The sequence below is a fragment of the Mercenaria mercenaria genome, chromosome 13 (assembly GCF_021730395.1).
Source record: "Mercenaria mercenaria strain notata chromosome 13, MADL_Memer_1, whole genome shotgun sequence".
Classification (NCBI taxonomy): Eukaryota; Metazoa; Mollusca; class Bivalvia; order Venerida; family Veneridae; genus Mercenaria; species Mercenaria mercenaria.
The window spans coordinates 17,380,729-17,396,810 of NC_069373.1; positions in this window are offsets into that span (position 1 = coordinate 17,380,729).

Genomic DNA, 16,082 nt, shown 5'->3' on the forward strand with positions numbered 1-16,082 from the left:
ATATTATCTAATAGATTCTATTGGAACTTGATTATAACCAATAGCTGTACCCAAGCTTAATAAATAGCTCTTTTTTTATCTCTTTAACAACATTTAGATGGCCAGTTACACTATTCTCATGATTAACAAAGGCTGTTTTAGAGTTAACATCTTCATCGTTCCTATTTAAAATACTAGTAATTCATGTGTCAACTGGTTCAAAGCATTAGACAGCAGACGAAGAACTACAATTCCCCGTTACTATCGCCTTCCGGCTCTTCTGAGTTTGTCGTTTGATTGGGCGACATCTGTCTTACTTTTAAAAAATCCTGCTAATTTGTAGCACTGTCTTAAACCAAATTTTCTTATAAAGTGACCCAGTGAGAGCGCTGTGCTCGCTGCCCAATAAGAGCGCCGTGTTGTCAAAGTCTTTACGCGCCATAATAAATAAGTTTTTCAGAACCCTTCTATTACATGTAACATAAAGCCGTTTTTTTTCTGACAAAGGGAATTCCAAAGGAAAGATTAAACTTATTGTTTCGTCAAGAGTGTTTAAAACATGTATTAGACAAATTAACATTTGTATGTAAGACCTTTTTACGCATTACCTCTTATAAAGTCTTATACAAATCATTATTATATCACAAATTCACAAAGTGTTCCTGTGCCAAAGTCAAGAGACTCACAGAAAGTGATATATGTATAAATATTCGCAAGTAACATAGTAGTGATTGCGGAAAATATATCACAAAACCACAAAGTGTGCCTGTGGTCAAGTCTAGACACACAGAAAGTGATATATGTATAATTATTCGCAAGTAACAGAGTAGTGATTGCGGAAAATATATCACAAATTTACAAAGTGTGCCTGTGGTAAAGTCAAGTGACTCACAGAAAGTGATATATGTATAAATATTCGCAAGTAACATAGTAGTGATTGCGGAAAATATATCACAAATTTACAAAGTGTACCTGTGGTAAAGTCAAGAGACTCACAGAAAGTGATATAATATATGCGCAGATAATCACAAATCACATGTAAGAGATTGTGGAAAATATATCATAAATTCACAAAGTGTGCCTGTGGTCAAGTCAAAAGACTAACAGAAAGTGATGTAAGAAATGTATAATCACAAATTGTGGAAAACATCACAAATTCATGAAGTGTGCCTGTGTTAACGTCAAGTGACTCACAGAAAGTAACACAATATTAGACAAAATTAACATTATTAAAATATGTAGCCGTAAGTGATTCTTGGAAGTAATGTATATTGCGACATAATCATAATGACTCACAGAAGTGAAATATTATCAATTAAGGATGTAACAAAGCGCAAGCCGCATATATACCTGTTAATGACACTGTCCAAGTTGAAAGACGGACAAGTTCATTATAGAAATTTAGCAGGGCAAGGGTTAAAGTTATCGCAGGATCCCACTTTGTATGACTGACAGATTTACAGACAGGCGGGTCGCAAACCGTAAGTCCTTCCGGTTTCACCCCTTGTAAACTGGAAAGACAGAACTAATCCGATCTGAAAACATGATACCTTTAAATATTGATTATTGCCATAATTTCACTGGCATATTTCGAGATGAAAATAATACCATAGAGAAATGAAAATCTTTCATCTTTAAGTAATGTTTTATTACAAATTACATAGTCAAAAGAAGCGGGTTTATGAAACGGTCAGCCAAATAGTCCAGTAGAATAACCGAGAAAAGAAACCGAACCTTGCAGTAGGGTATATACAAGGTTTTATTGCAGTTTTCTGTCATTTAGGTTATATTGATCTATAAAATGTCGGATGACATCTTGTCGTCATTGGGGAAAATTTTTATCAGCAAATCTTGAACCCCCATGTAAAAGTTCTAATTTTCATCAAAGAAATAACACCATGAACACCTTCTTTATCTTATCATGTGTAAATATGTTCTAAACAAACATTTAACATGATTTTGAAATTTTGAAGATTTAGCTGATATTAAAAATATAAGGAATGTGTGGTTATATTTCTTTAGAACTCTTTATTTGATGATAAATGACCTTTCATAATAAGGTACCTGTAGAATTTACATCATTCAGATAAAGATAGTTTCAAAACAATTTCCCTTGCAATACTTTAATTCTAACGACGTTTCATCTGAGACAGATTGTTTCAATCATAATCTGATCAAAATTTATAAATGTTTCTTAGTTTGAAACTACTTTTACTACATTTAGTTGTGTTCCATTTATATGAAAACCTTAAAAATACGTTATAAATATAATTCTTTAAAATTTGAATTTCATTTCAAGATAATATATCATGATGTAAAATGATAAAAATGCGAAAACTTTGTGACATTTTCTTATGTTCCTACAACTATGCATTTTACTGTATAAATTAAATTGAAAATGTCAACGTTTTTCGCAATAATTAGCCATGTGACATACATAACACGATTTGTTACCTTTTCTTTTCCTTTTTAAATAATTTTAGCAAGAGGCCAGTTACAGAACTAAAACGTGATAACAGATATGCATGTTTAACAAAACGTTTAGTTAAACTATTGAAAAGGTATAAAGATCATTACTTTGTTTGAAAAGAACCTCAAAACTTTACCAATTGTGTATTTGTTACTTGTTAGTTGCGTGTATATGCACTTTTGATAAGTAGGATTTCTCTTATATATATTTATATGAGACATTCCTTTTCCAGTAAAGTATTTACTTAAGTCAATATAATCGAGTGGCATGGCCATTAAAATTATAACATGACTGTATTCTATTGTTTCTCTGATTGGCTGAAAACCGTTCAAAAAGTAATGAGTACATATCATATCAACTTATCTTGGGTTATAAATAGTACGAAAATAAAAATAGATCAAAGTAGGTGCTTGGAAAACCAATATCAACCTGATTTGGTCTAAATTTATTCCTTATTTCTTTATTAAAGTTACAATTGTAATAACAAGACTGACTATTCATTTATTCAGGTAATAAAACAATTATTGACTTTTTCATAGGTTGATATCAAGATTTATCAACCCTCAAAAAGTTATATTCACCTCGCCTTCGGCTCGGTGAATATAACTCTTTTCGGGTTGATAAATCCTGATATCAACCTATGAAAAAGTCGATAATTGTATAATGTTACATACGTAACGGTAACGTAATATTTTTTACCAGAATTGTACTGAGACATACCCTTTACATCTATATAGGTAGGGTTTCTTGTAATTTGCACATTATTAAGTCTGAAAACATGAATATATTGTTCATTAAAACAACTTAAAAGACTAATTTTATTCATGTGAAATAAGCATGAATAATATTAAATGATAAGATACTGGTAAAGTACTTCCAGGATATAATTTCTAAACAGTTTAAATGTACGATGCTGAATTGAAATTATTATTCATTGCTAGGATGTCGTCTTCTGTTAACTTGTGAATAACAGTTAATGTCAACATGTTGCTCCTTTATAGCAGGAGAAATGTATGGTATTGAATTGTCATTCTTTGATTAAATTGATTAAAATGATGAGATATAAGTTGGGTCAAAGGTTACTTAAATTATCATCATGCACAATGTGCACACAATTCACTTCTTGCTGTGCACTCCCATTAAGTTTGTACATTAAATGATCATATTCAAACGATACAAATATGAATTGATAATTGGTTTTACTTCAAGATGATAACCTGAAAGATGAACTTGAAATAAAATAGCTTATTTCGGCAACTTGAGATATACACCTTTATACTTTAAATGCAGGAACTCCATTTTAGTCTGAATTAAGCAATTATGTTCCATAATATTATACAAAGCTATTTTTCTATCCACTTACAAATTTAATGTTTGGCAGAGACATATTTAACAACTGTACACCCATGCAATACTATTTAATTTGAAAAAGTCTTAAAAGTTACTTAAAATATTTTCTGAATTTCAAACATACATGTAATCTAATAAACTTGAGGTGTAACTCCTTCCACGATCTAATCTCTCATTTTCAAAAGTGACTTTCTTAACTTATTGACTATAATTTATAATTCATGATATTATATACCCTTCTCAAATGCGCTAATTTGATTGGTCGAAATGACTGCACGCGTGGATCCGCAAAAAGCGATATTGACCTGCAAAAGTGATAATGACTCTTGTGATATCACTTTTTCGTATATGTATGAAATATGGGCCAGTCAAATGAATGCATTTGAGAAGGGCATATAATATAACAATTACAGACTTATGTTTTGGTCAATATGTGTTTTACGGACCTGTAAAACATATATTGACCTCAACATAAGTCAATAACTGTATATTATTTCGCGCTATGTGATTTTGTTTTCATGTATGTTTTTATTCAAACATTATAACACAGAATTTAGAATGCAGTCTCAACACTCCTGTGATGTTTAACTGGCGTTTATTATAGAGCACAAGTTTGACACTAATCAGTGGCAATATAGATTTTCTGAGTTTGGTTTAAGACATTGGAACCACATTTGTGAAAATAAATCTAGACTAATTAAAGCTAGTATTCCAGGAACATAAATATACAACACCACTGCAGATGTTGATTTCATTATAATGCGCCTGGTTATATCAATTTATTATGATTAAATTGTGAAATGAATGCCAAGTCATTTGATATACTACTTTTCAAAATGTCACAAACGATTTTTTTTTGAAAAATTGAACACATTCCTGAATAAATTATGCTTAACTTGTTTGCTACCGATTTGATATATTATTATACCAGATTTATAGACAGATATATAGACAGTTTATACCCACATTTAAAAAGTTAGTATGTTCAAATATCTGTAAAAGAATGGCATTCTGAAGTGTCATGTAAACAAGGCTTTATTCTATGATTGTAGTGTACTGTTGCTACATTAAAGAACATGTATGGCTCTGTTATGTTGAGATTCTAAGAAAGTGAAACTATTTATAAACAGTTTGGCTAAAAAGGCAAATTTATATTGTTCTGTTTATTACTATGTCACGCAAACTTTCCTATAAACCGCATTAATATATAACACACGAGATATTAAATCTGCAGTTTCTGTGTTTTCCATAACGAATTTCATTCTGAAAACAACCATAAAACTGAGTAAACACCCGTTGAAAATGTAGTAGGATTGGCTTCACATTTTAGCATTAGAAAATAAAGTAGGATTTAGCTTCACTTTGTAGTGTTAGAAAATAAGTTAGGATTTGGCTTCACATTGTAGCTAGAAAATAAAGCACGAGTTGGCTTCACAGTGTAGCGTAAGAAAATGAAGTAGGATTAGACTTCACATTGTAGCGTAAGAAAATAAAGCAGGATTAGGTTTCACATTGTAGCATTAGAAAATAAAGCACGAGTTGGCTTCACATTGTAGCGTAAGAAAATAAAGTAGGATTAGGCTTCACATTGTAGTGTAAAAAATAACGTAGGATTAGGTTTCACATTTTAGCGTTAGAAAATAAAGCACGAGTTGGCTTCACATTGTAGCATAAGAAAATAAAGTTGGATTAGGCTTCACATTTAAGCGTTAGAAATAAAGCATGAGTTGGCTTCACATTGTAGCATTACAAACTTACGAAGGATTAAGCTTCACATTGTGGCATTAGAAAATAAAGTATGATTTAGCTTCACATTTTAGCGTTACAAAATAAAGAAGGACTAAGCTTCACATTATAGCATTAGAAAATAAAGTAGGATTTAGCTTCACATTGTAGTGTTAGAAAATGAAATAGGATTTAGCTTCACATTGTAGCATTACAAAATATAAAAGGATTTAGCTTCATATTGCAGCATAATAAAATATTGTGGGATTTAGCTTCACATTGCAGCGTTACAAAAGAAAGAAGGATTTAGTTTCACATTGTATTGTTAGAAAATGAAGCAGGATTTAGTTTCACGTTGTAGCGTAAGGAAAAAAGTTGAACGTACATTAGAAAATAATGTAGAATATAACGTAATAAAGTAGGCTTGGTTTCACATAGTAGCGTGATAAAATAAAGTAGGATTTAGCTTCACATTGTAGCATTAGAAAGTAAATTAGGATTTAGCTTCACATTGTAGGGTAAGAAAATAAAGTAGGATTTAGCTTCACATTGTAGCGTTAGAAAATAAAGTAGGATTTAGCTTCATGTTGAAGCATAAGAAAATAAAGTAGAATGTAGCGTAAGAAAATAAAGTAGAATTTGTTTCACATTCTAGCATAATAAAATAAAGTAGGATTTAGCTTCACATTGCAGTGTAAGAAAATAAAGTAGGATTTAGCTTTGAATTGAAGCATTAGAAAATAAAGTAGGATTTGGCTTCACGTTAAAGCTTAAGAAAATAAAGTAGAATGTAGCGTAAGAAAATAAAGTGGGATTTGTTTCACATTGTAGCATAATAAAATAAAGTAGAATGTAGCGTAAGAAAATAAAGTGGGATTTGTTTCACATTGTAGCATAATAAAATAAAGTAGGATTAGGCTTCACATTGTAGCTTTATAAAATAAAGCACGAGTTGGCTTCACATAGTAGCATAAGAAAATAAAGTAGGATTTAGCTTCACATTGTAGCATAAGAAAAAAAGTAGGATTAGGCTTCATGTTGTAGCATAAGAAAAAAGTAGGATTAGGCTTTACATTGTAGCGTTATAAAATAAAGCACTAGTTGGCTTCACATTGTAGCGTAAGAAAATAAAGTAGGATTTAGCTTCACATTGTAGCATAAGAAAATAAAGTAGGATTAGGCTTCACATTGTAGCGTAAGAAATAAACTAGGTTTAAGCTTCACATTGTAGCGTAAGAAAATAAAGCACGAGTTGGCTTCACATTGTAGCGTAAGAAAATAAAGTAGTATTAGGCTTCACATTGTAGCATAAGAAAAAATGTAGGATTAGGCTTCACATTGTATCGTTAGAAAATAAAGCACGAGTTGGATTCACATTGTAGCATAAGAAAATAAAGTAGGATATAGCTTCACATTGTAGCATAGAAAATAAAGTAGGATTTGGCTTCACATTGAAGCATAAGAAAATAAAGTAGGATATAGCATCACATAGTAGAGTAAGAAAATAAAGTAGGATTTGGCTTCACATTGTAGCGTAAGAAAATAAAGTAGGATTTGGCTTCACATGGTAGCGTAAGAAAATAAAGTAGGATTAGGCTTCACATTGTAGCGTAAGAAAATAAAGTAGGATTTTGTTTCACATTGTAGCATAAGAAAATAAAGTAACATTAGGATTCACATTGTAGCTTAAGAAAATAAAGTAGGATTTGGCTTCACATTGTAGCATAAGAAAATAAAGTAACATTAGGCTTCACATTGTAGAGTAAGAAAATAAAGTAGGATTTGGCATCACATTGTAGCGTAAGAAAATAAAGTAGGATTTGGCTTCAGATTGTAGCGTAAGAAAATAAAGTAGGATTTGGTTTCACATTGTAGCACAAGAAAATAAAGTAGCATTAGGATTCATCTAGGCTTCACATTGTACAGTAAGAAAATAAAGTAGGATTTGGCTTCACATGTAGCGTTAGAAAATAAAGTAGGATTTAGTTTCACATTGTAGCGTAGAAAATAAAGTAGGATTTAGCTTCACATTGTAGCATAGAAAAAGTAGGATTAAGCTTCAGCGTAGAAAATAAAGTAGGATTTAGCTTCACATTGTAGCGTTAGAAAATAAAGTAGGATTTAGCTTCACATTGTAGCGTAGAAAAAGTAGGATTTAGCTTCATCATAGAAAATAAAGTAGGATTTAGCTTCACATTGTAGCGTAGAAAATAAATTGTACCGTTTAGTATCAATCGAAACTGTATTCATCTATAAATTTTCATTCTCTAACGAGAATAACACCTAAGCTGTAACCATTGAATTCGTTGAAATTGTCTCTCTTTTTTTTCAAGTATGAAAAGCACTTGAGCTATGACCGTTAAATTCATAGAAATTGCCATTTTTCACGTAAGATGATCTCCACAAATTATACACCATTTCAAAGACATTTTTAAATGAAATTATGATGAGAAACAAGCAAATCGATACTTGTTGACTGACTGAACAGAACGATTTAAGAAAACAGTCTGACGGACGTGAAATCATGGTTCATCAAAAATGGACGTCAATGGTCGTGTTTGAAGGTTTGTAGAGAAAAAAGTTACAGAAATATCAAAAAAGTAAAATACGCATTCTATGAGGAATATGCTGAATTTTATATTAAACAAAATTTCGAAACGGAACGTTTTTTTCACGTAAGAATAACGCTTAAGCTATGACCGTTGAATTTTTTTAAACTGTCTTTTTTCACGAAAGAATACCTCTTATAAGCTATGACCGTTGCATTCATTGAAATTGTATATATAATATAATACAATATATTATATGATATTATATTATATATACAATTTCAATGAATTCAACGGTCTTAGGTTAAGTGTTATCCTTACGTGAAAAAACACAATTTCAATGAATTCATCGGCAATAGCTTAAGTGTTATTCTTACGTGAACAATGACAATTTCTATGAATTTAATGGTCATAGCTCAAGTGTTTGCCTTACTTGAAAAAAGACGATTTCAACGAATTCAATAGTTACAGCTTAAGTGTTATTCTCGAAAGAGAATGAAAATCTATAAAATGAATACAATTTCGATTGATAGAAAACGGTACAGTGTGAAGCTAAATACTACTTTATTTTATTACACTACAATGTGAAGCCAGTTCTACTGGCACTTTATTTTCTAATGCTACAATGTGAAGCTAAATCCTACTTTATCTTATTACGTTATATTCTGCTTTATTTTCTTATGCTACATTCTTCTTTATTTTCTTATGCTAAAACGTGAAACTAAATCCTGCTTTATTTTCTAACGCTACAATAGGAAGCTAAATCCTTCTTTATTTTGTAACGCTACAATGTGAAGCTAAATCCTACTTTATTTTTCTACGCTACAATGTGAAGCCAGTTCTACTTTATTTTCTAACGCTACAATGTGAAGCTAAATCCTACTTTATTTTTCTACGCTACAATGTGAAGCCAGTTCTACTTTATTTTCTAACGCTACAATGTGAAGTTAAATCCTACTTTATCTTATTACGTTACATTCTGCTTTATATTCTTATGCTACATTCTACTTTATTTTCTTACGCTAAAACGTGAAACTAAATCCTACTTTATTTTCTAATGCTACAATAGGAAGCAAAATCCTTTTTTATTTTGTAACGCTACAATGTGAAGCTAAATCCTATTTTCTTTTCTAACACTACAATGTGAAGCTAAATCCTTCTTTATTTGGTAATGTTACATTCTACTTTATTTTCTTACACTACAACGTGAAGCTGAATCCTACTTTATTTTCTAACGCTACAATGTGAGACTAAATCCTTTATTTGTAAAGCTACAATGTGAAGCTAAATGCTACTTTGTGTTATTACGCTACAATGTGAAGTTAAATCCTTCTTTATTTTCTAACGCTACAATGTGAAGCTTAATCCTACTTTATTTCATTATGCTGCCATGTGAAACAAATCCTACTTTATTTTCTTATGCTACATTCTACTTAATTTTCTTACGCTACAACGTGAAGCTAAATCCTACGTTATTTTTTAACGCTACTGTGTGAAGCTCAATCCAACTTTATTTTATTATGCTACAATGTGAAGCTAACTCCCACTTTACTTTCTAATGCTACAATGTGAAGCTAAATCCTACTTTATTTCATTACGCTACAGTTTGAAGCCAGTCCTACTTTATTTTCTTATGCTACATTCTACTGTATTTTCTTCTGCTACAACGTGAAGCTAAGTCTTGCTTTATTTTCTAAAGTTACAATGTGAAGCTAAATCGTTCTTTATTTCCTAACGCTACAACGTGAAGCTAAATCCTTCTTTTTTTTTTCTAACGCTACAATGTGAAGCTAAATCCGTCTTTATTTTGTAATGCTACAATGTGAAGATAAATCCTATTTTATTTTCTAACGCTACAATGTGAAGCTAAATCCTACTTTATTTTCTTATGCTACAATGTGAAGCTAAATCCTTATTTATTTTATCACGCTACAATGTGAAACCAAGCCTACTTTATTTTCTTAAGTTATATTCTACTTTATTTTCTAATGTACATTCTACTTTATTTTCTTACGCTACAACGTGAAACTAAATCCTACTTCATTTTCTAATGCTACAATGTAAAACTGAATCCTTCTTTGTTTTGTAACACTACAGTGTGAAGCTAAATCCTACTTTATTGTATTATGCTGCAATATGAAGCTTAATCCTTTTTTATTTTGTAATGCTACAATGTGAAGCTAAATCCTACTTCATTTTCTAACACTGCAATGTGAAGCTAAATCCAACTTTATTTTAATATGCTACAATGTGAAACAAATCCTACTTTACTTTCTTTCGCTACATTCTACTTTATTTTCTTATGCTTCCATGTGAAGCTAAATCCTACTTTGTTTTCTAACGCTACAATGTGAAACTAAATCCTACTTTATTTTTAACACTACAATGTGAAGCTTAATCCTTCATTATTTTGTAATGCTATAATGTGAAGCTAAATCCTACTTTATTTTCTAACGCTGCAATGTGAAGCTAAATCCTACTTTATTTTATTATGCTACATTGTGAAACAAATCCTACTTTATTTTATTACGCTACAATGTGAAGCTAAATCTTTCTTTATTTTATTATGCTACAATGTGAAACAAATCCTACTTTATTTTCTAACACTACAATGTGAAGCTAAATCTTTCTTTATTTTGAAATGCTACAATGTGAAGCTAACTCCCACTTTACTTTCTAATGCTACAATGTGAAGCTAAATTCTACATTTTTTATTACGCTACAATGCGAAGCCAGTCCTAATTTCATTTCTAATGCTACAATGTGAAGCTAAATCCTACTTTATTTTATTACGCTACAATGTGAAGCCAGTCCTACATTCTACTTTATTTTCCTGTGCTACAACGTGAAACTAAGTCCTACTTTATTTTCTAATGCTGCGATGTGAAGCTAAATCCTACTTTATTTTATTATGCTATAATGTGAAGCTAAATCCTACTTTATTTTTTAACGCTGCAATGTGAAGCTAAATCCTACTTTATTTTCTAACGGTACAATGTGAAGCTAAATCCTACTTTGTTTTCTTACACTACAATTTGAAACAAATCCTACTTTATTTTCTGACGCTACATTCTACTTTATTTTCTTAGGTTACAACGTGAAGCTAAATCCTACTTTTTTCTCACCATACAATGTGAAGCTAAATCCTACTTTATTTTCTAACCATACAATGTGAAGCTAAATCCTACTTTATTTTCTTATGCTACATTGTGAAACCAATCCTACCTTATTTTCTTACGCTACATTCTACTTTATTCTCTTTCGCTACAACGTGAAGCTAAATCCTACTTTATTTTCTAACACTGCAATGTGAAGCCAGTCCTACTACATTTTCAAAGAGTGTTTACTCAGTTTTATGGTTGTATTCAGAATGATATTCGTTACGGAAAACACAGAAACCGCTGATTTAGCAATCAGAGAAAATCTCTCGTGTGTTATTTATTAATGAGAAATAAAATAACGATAATATAAATTTGCCTTGTTCGCCGAACTGTTTAGAAATAGTTTCACTTTCTTAGGACCTCAACATAAGAGAGTCATACGTGTTCTTTAATGTAGCAAAAATGCACTACAATCACAGAATAAAAGCTTGCTTACATGGCACTTCAGAATGCCATTCTTTTACAGATATTTGAACAAACTAACTTTTTTTATGTGGATATAAGCTTTCCGTATCAAATCAGTAGCAAACCAGCTAAACATAATTTAAACAGTAATGTGTTTTTCAAAAAAAAAAATCGTTTGTGACATTTTGAAAAGTAGTATATCAAATGTCTTGGCATTCATTTCACAATTTAATCATAATAAATTGATATAACCAGGCGCTTTATAATGAAATCAACATCTGCAGTGATGTTGTATATTTATGTTCCTGGAATATTAGCTTTAATTAGTCTAGATTTATTTTCACAAATGTGGATTCAATGTCTTAAGGATAACATGGTGTAATAACCATATTTCATATCTTTGAACTGGATGGTAATATTTTAATGAAATTTGGTCACTTTAAAGACATTCAAAATTAAAAAACTTTTCACCGAGAGATTTTTCAAATTTAATCATTTTTGGTGAGATAATCGGTATTGAGGTTAACATTGATGCCTATGGGAAATATATAATTTCTTTGATTATGAGAATCTGAACTTGAGTTTGAGAAAATTTGCGGTAGAAAGCTGCATTATATTATTCTGATACAAATATCAAAAAGAAATCTAAAATTCCCCTTAGGGAAAAGGAGAAAATCATATTTTTTTCTAGTTTTCAGGGGAGATAACTCATGAAAAACCAAAGTTATCAGGGGAGGTAATCTAAAGGTAATTTTTGAGAACTTCTGTCACTATATAACTAATCAATATGGACCTTATTTCTATCGTTTGACATTTTAAAGCTGAAATTATCAAGTTGTATGTACGCTGTTGGCGAAATTGAGGCCTTTTACACCATGTTATCCTTAAACCAGACTCAGAAAATCTATATTGCCACTGATTAGTTTCAAACTTGTGCTCAATAATAAACACTAGTTAAACATCACAGGCTTCTAAATTCTGTGTTATAATGTTTGAATAAAACACACAGCGCGGAATAAGTAGCGGTAAATGTAGACGTCAATTCGTCTTTTAACACGAAACTTTAGGCTATATATATATATAATAGAGAAATGAAAATCTTGCATCTTTAAGTAATGTTTTCCCTTATTTACAGAGTCAAAAGAAGCGGGATTATGAAACGGTCAGCTATATATATATATATGAGATAGAAATTTTAAAAGTTACTCCCGGACAACTATATAATAAATAAAAAAGAAAAACATCCAATGGGTTTCCTCTATCCCATTAGATGGTTTTCTTTTTTATTTATATATATATATCTTCTTTTGACAATGTAAATAAGGGAAAACATTACCTAAAGATGAAAGATTTTCAATTCTCTATGGTATTATTTTCATCTCGAAATATACTAGTAAAATTATGGCAATAATCAATTTTTAGAGGTATCATGTTTTCAGATCGCTTTAGTTCTGTCTTTCTGCGCCCCGTGATATAATTCCTTCGCATCTGAACTCCAAACAATAATTTATTCAGCGACAAATCACTAAATGAGATATATTATTTCTTAATTAAATGATTTAGCTACACAATTTAATGGTACTTGCTAAGCTGTAATATAAAACAGTAGCGATTTGTGTTCTACTGTTGTTACGACGAAATTGTTACTGTAGTTGAGAATGGAGCTGATTTACTGTATTTGTTAGATGTTTTGTTAAGCTGGCTTTTTGTTTAGAAAAGTAATATTGCTCAGCATTTAGAGTTTGATAGAAGAACATGTCTGTAGCACAAAATACTGGAAGTCAAAACACTTGATGCTCGAAACAACTAAGCCTAAAAGTCTTGTTGACTTGCCATATAATATTTCCACAAATCAATATGAAAGTACAGTACGTAGATTATTTATTGTAATGCCTGTATACGGGTTATATAGTCCTACTCCAGCATAGATGTCTTTCAAAATCGGGCTTTGAGCTATTACCTAGGCATTGGAAAGTATACGTTATCAGTAGTTTTACTGGTGGTCATCACATGTGTATTTATTTGTTAAGTGTACTTCAATCATGTGGTATGCATCAACATGTGAACGGAACAACCCGTGCCCGCGGTCATACATAAGATGTTGTAATAAACAGGAACGACAGCAAAATAATATCAGGTGTCGAGGTCATCGATCCAGGTCTTTGTTCCAATACTGATAATATGTTACAGGACCACTATGCAATTCACTTCAACGCCTGTGCCACAAAACCAGCTCCGGTGCGAAAGCCATTTTCTTTTCTGAAATTACGCTCTATTGACGTAAGTTCTTTCAAACAATACATCTCAGCTTCCCTTCCACTAAATACGTTTCCAAGGAAAAAATTGAATGACAAAAACAAACAAACAAACAAACAAATATAAATATTGGCTGTTAAAAAATAAAAACAAACTGATTAGAAATCCTAATTTTATTTGACTTAGGTAGGCGCCTATACTGTACTAATTAATACATATGTTGTAGAAACTTACTAAGATCAACCAAACTTTGCTCGAATAAGATAAAGGCCTAAATAATATCAAATAGTGTGACAATATTTTATCCTAGAATCTCATTTCAGGTACATTTCTAATTAGCTCACGCTATAAGAATTAAGGTAAAAGAATTTGCTGTGTACGCCACTATACCGGGTTGAAAGTATGCAGTCGATCTTGTTCCCATCTGATACCAACTGAACTTATCTACCAGATCATAAATGACACTTCAGTGGATATTAATATTGTCATAATGTTGGCATTTCAAATGTGCCTTTAATCTTTTATTTCTTGTGCTTCATTGATGACGCGGGTAGTTATTTCGTTTACTCACAAACTTTCATGAAATTATATGCACACTATTGCGACAACCAATGCACAAAGGTATATCGCTTCCGCAAACAAAATCTTTGGAGCACAAGACGCATCATTCTTTGTTGTATCATTTACAATAGTCATATCATCATCAGAGTTGGATTTTCTCATGACCTCTCCGGGCAAGCTTGTTGGGGAATTGAATTCTTGTCTGATATTGACAAATTGCATGTAACCACTTGCACTAGTCCCTGCACCAGCAAACATGTAACTCGCACTTAGATCTGTCAGATTTTGGTAAATATTATCTATACAAACAATAATTCTTCCGTCTGATGTTGTGGTTATATCAATAAGATTTATTATAATTCCAGATTTACTGTTGATGTAGTTGATTCCTTGTGCGTCTGTCTTTACCTCAGATGGACCTGTTTCAATCCTATAACAGAAATGAGCGCTAGAAATGTACATCGCTTTCAGTGACTTTTCGAGACCAATATATGTACGAACTGGTGGCACGGGCTCACTGCTCTGTCCTCGTCTGCGTAATTGTCCACGGAAAAACAGAGGAGTCGTATCTCTAGCTAGCATGGTTATTGTTTCGACTGTCTGAGACTTTGTTTGTACCTGAAGAGTTGCCATCCGCTTTAGAAAATCTGACAATAATGTTAGCATTTCCACGTACGTACTTTGATCTGGCCAAGTAGTAAACGATACTATAAGAATGTCGTAGTCACTTGCCATTTTTCACAGACCGTATGTAAATTGTTTGAATAATTCATCTGCAATTTGGTCAACACTTTTAAAAAGCGCCCGATAGAATTCAGTTTCGCCGGCTCGGTCTAATTTCTGAACCCGTCTGACCTCTAACATTACTTCGAAGTAGATATTTTTCATATACGTGAACTCCGGGATACACGATCCATTTAGGGGGTAGAACTGTTTTGGACACAAAACACGTCTGCATGTGTCCTGAAAGACAAAATAAAATATTTTCGTACATGTATGAAGTATAAATATCATATTTTGTCTTTAGAAAGATAGTAACACCGCCGTTTTAAACGATATTCATGTCCGCATACCGCGTCCAGGCTTTAATCTACGTTATCCGGATAAATGACGTTACGCCATTACTTACAGTTTATGAAACGTGCAGAACTACCTTAATAGACTTCATCTTGAAAGTACGTAATTTTAGTTGTTGTTTTTTTTATTTTATTTTAAACTGTAATCATTTGCCGGAATATTTTTGGTGAGTTTTCCACTTTGAATAATGCTTAATAGTGTGCGGTTTTATGTACTTATATTGAAATATAAGGAGGAATGTAAAAATAGATAATGTTGGTTGATTTTATATAGTAAATAGATGGGAGACATGGGCCTTGCGACATATACATTTAAGCTTATATTAGAAAGCTTATGCGTACATTAATAACTTTATCAATTACGCAGACTTCTATGGATAAGCCGAAATAGATATTTTCCTTCTTCTTTCAATAAATACCTTAAGTGGGTCATGTGTTTAAACCTTATTTAAATGAACTTGAATAGAAAGTTAAAACATTTAATTACACGAAGTACAATGGATTGCTACTGTTCGATAAATTTGCATATAACCTGGTAATACGGTACTAC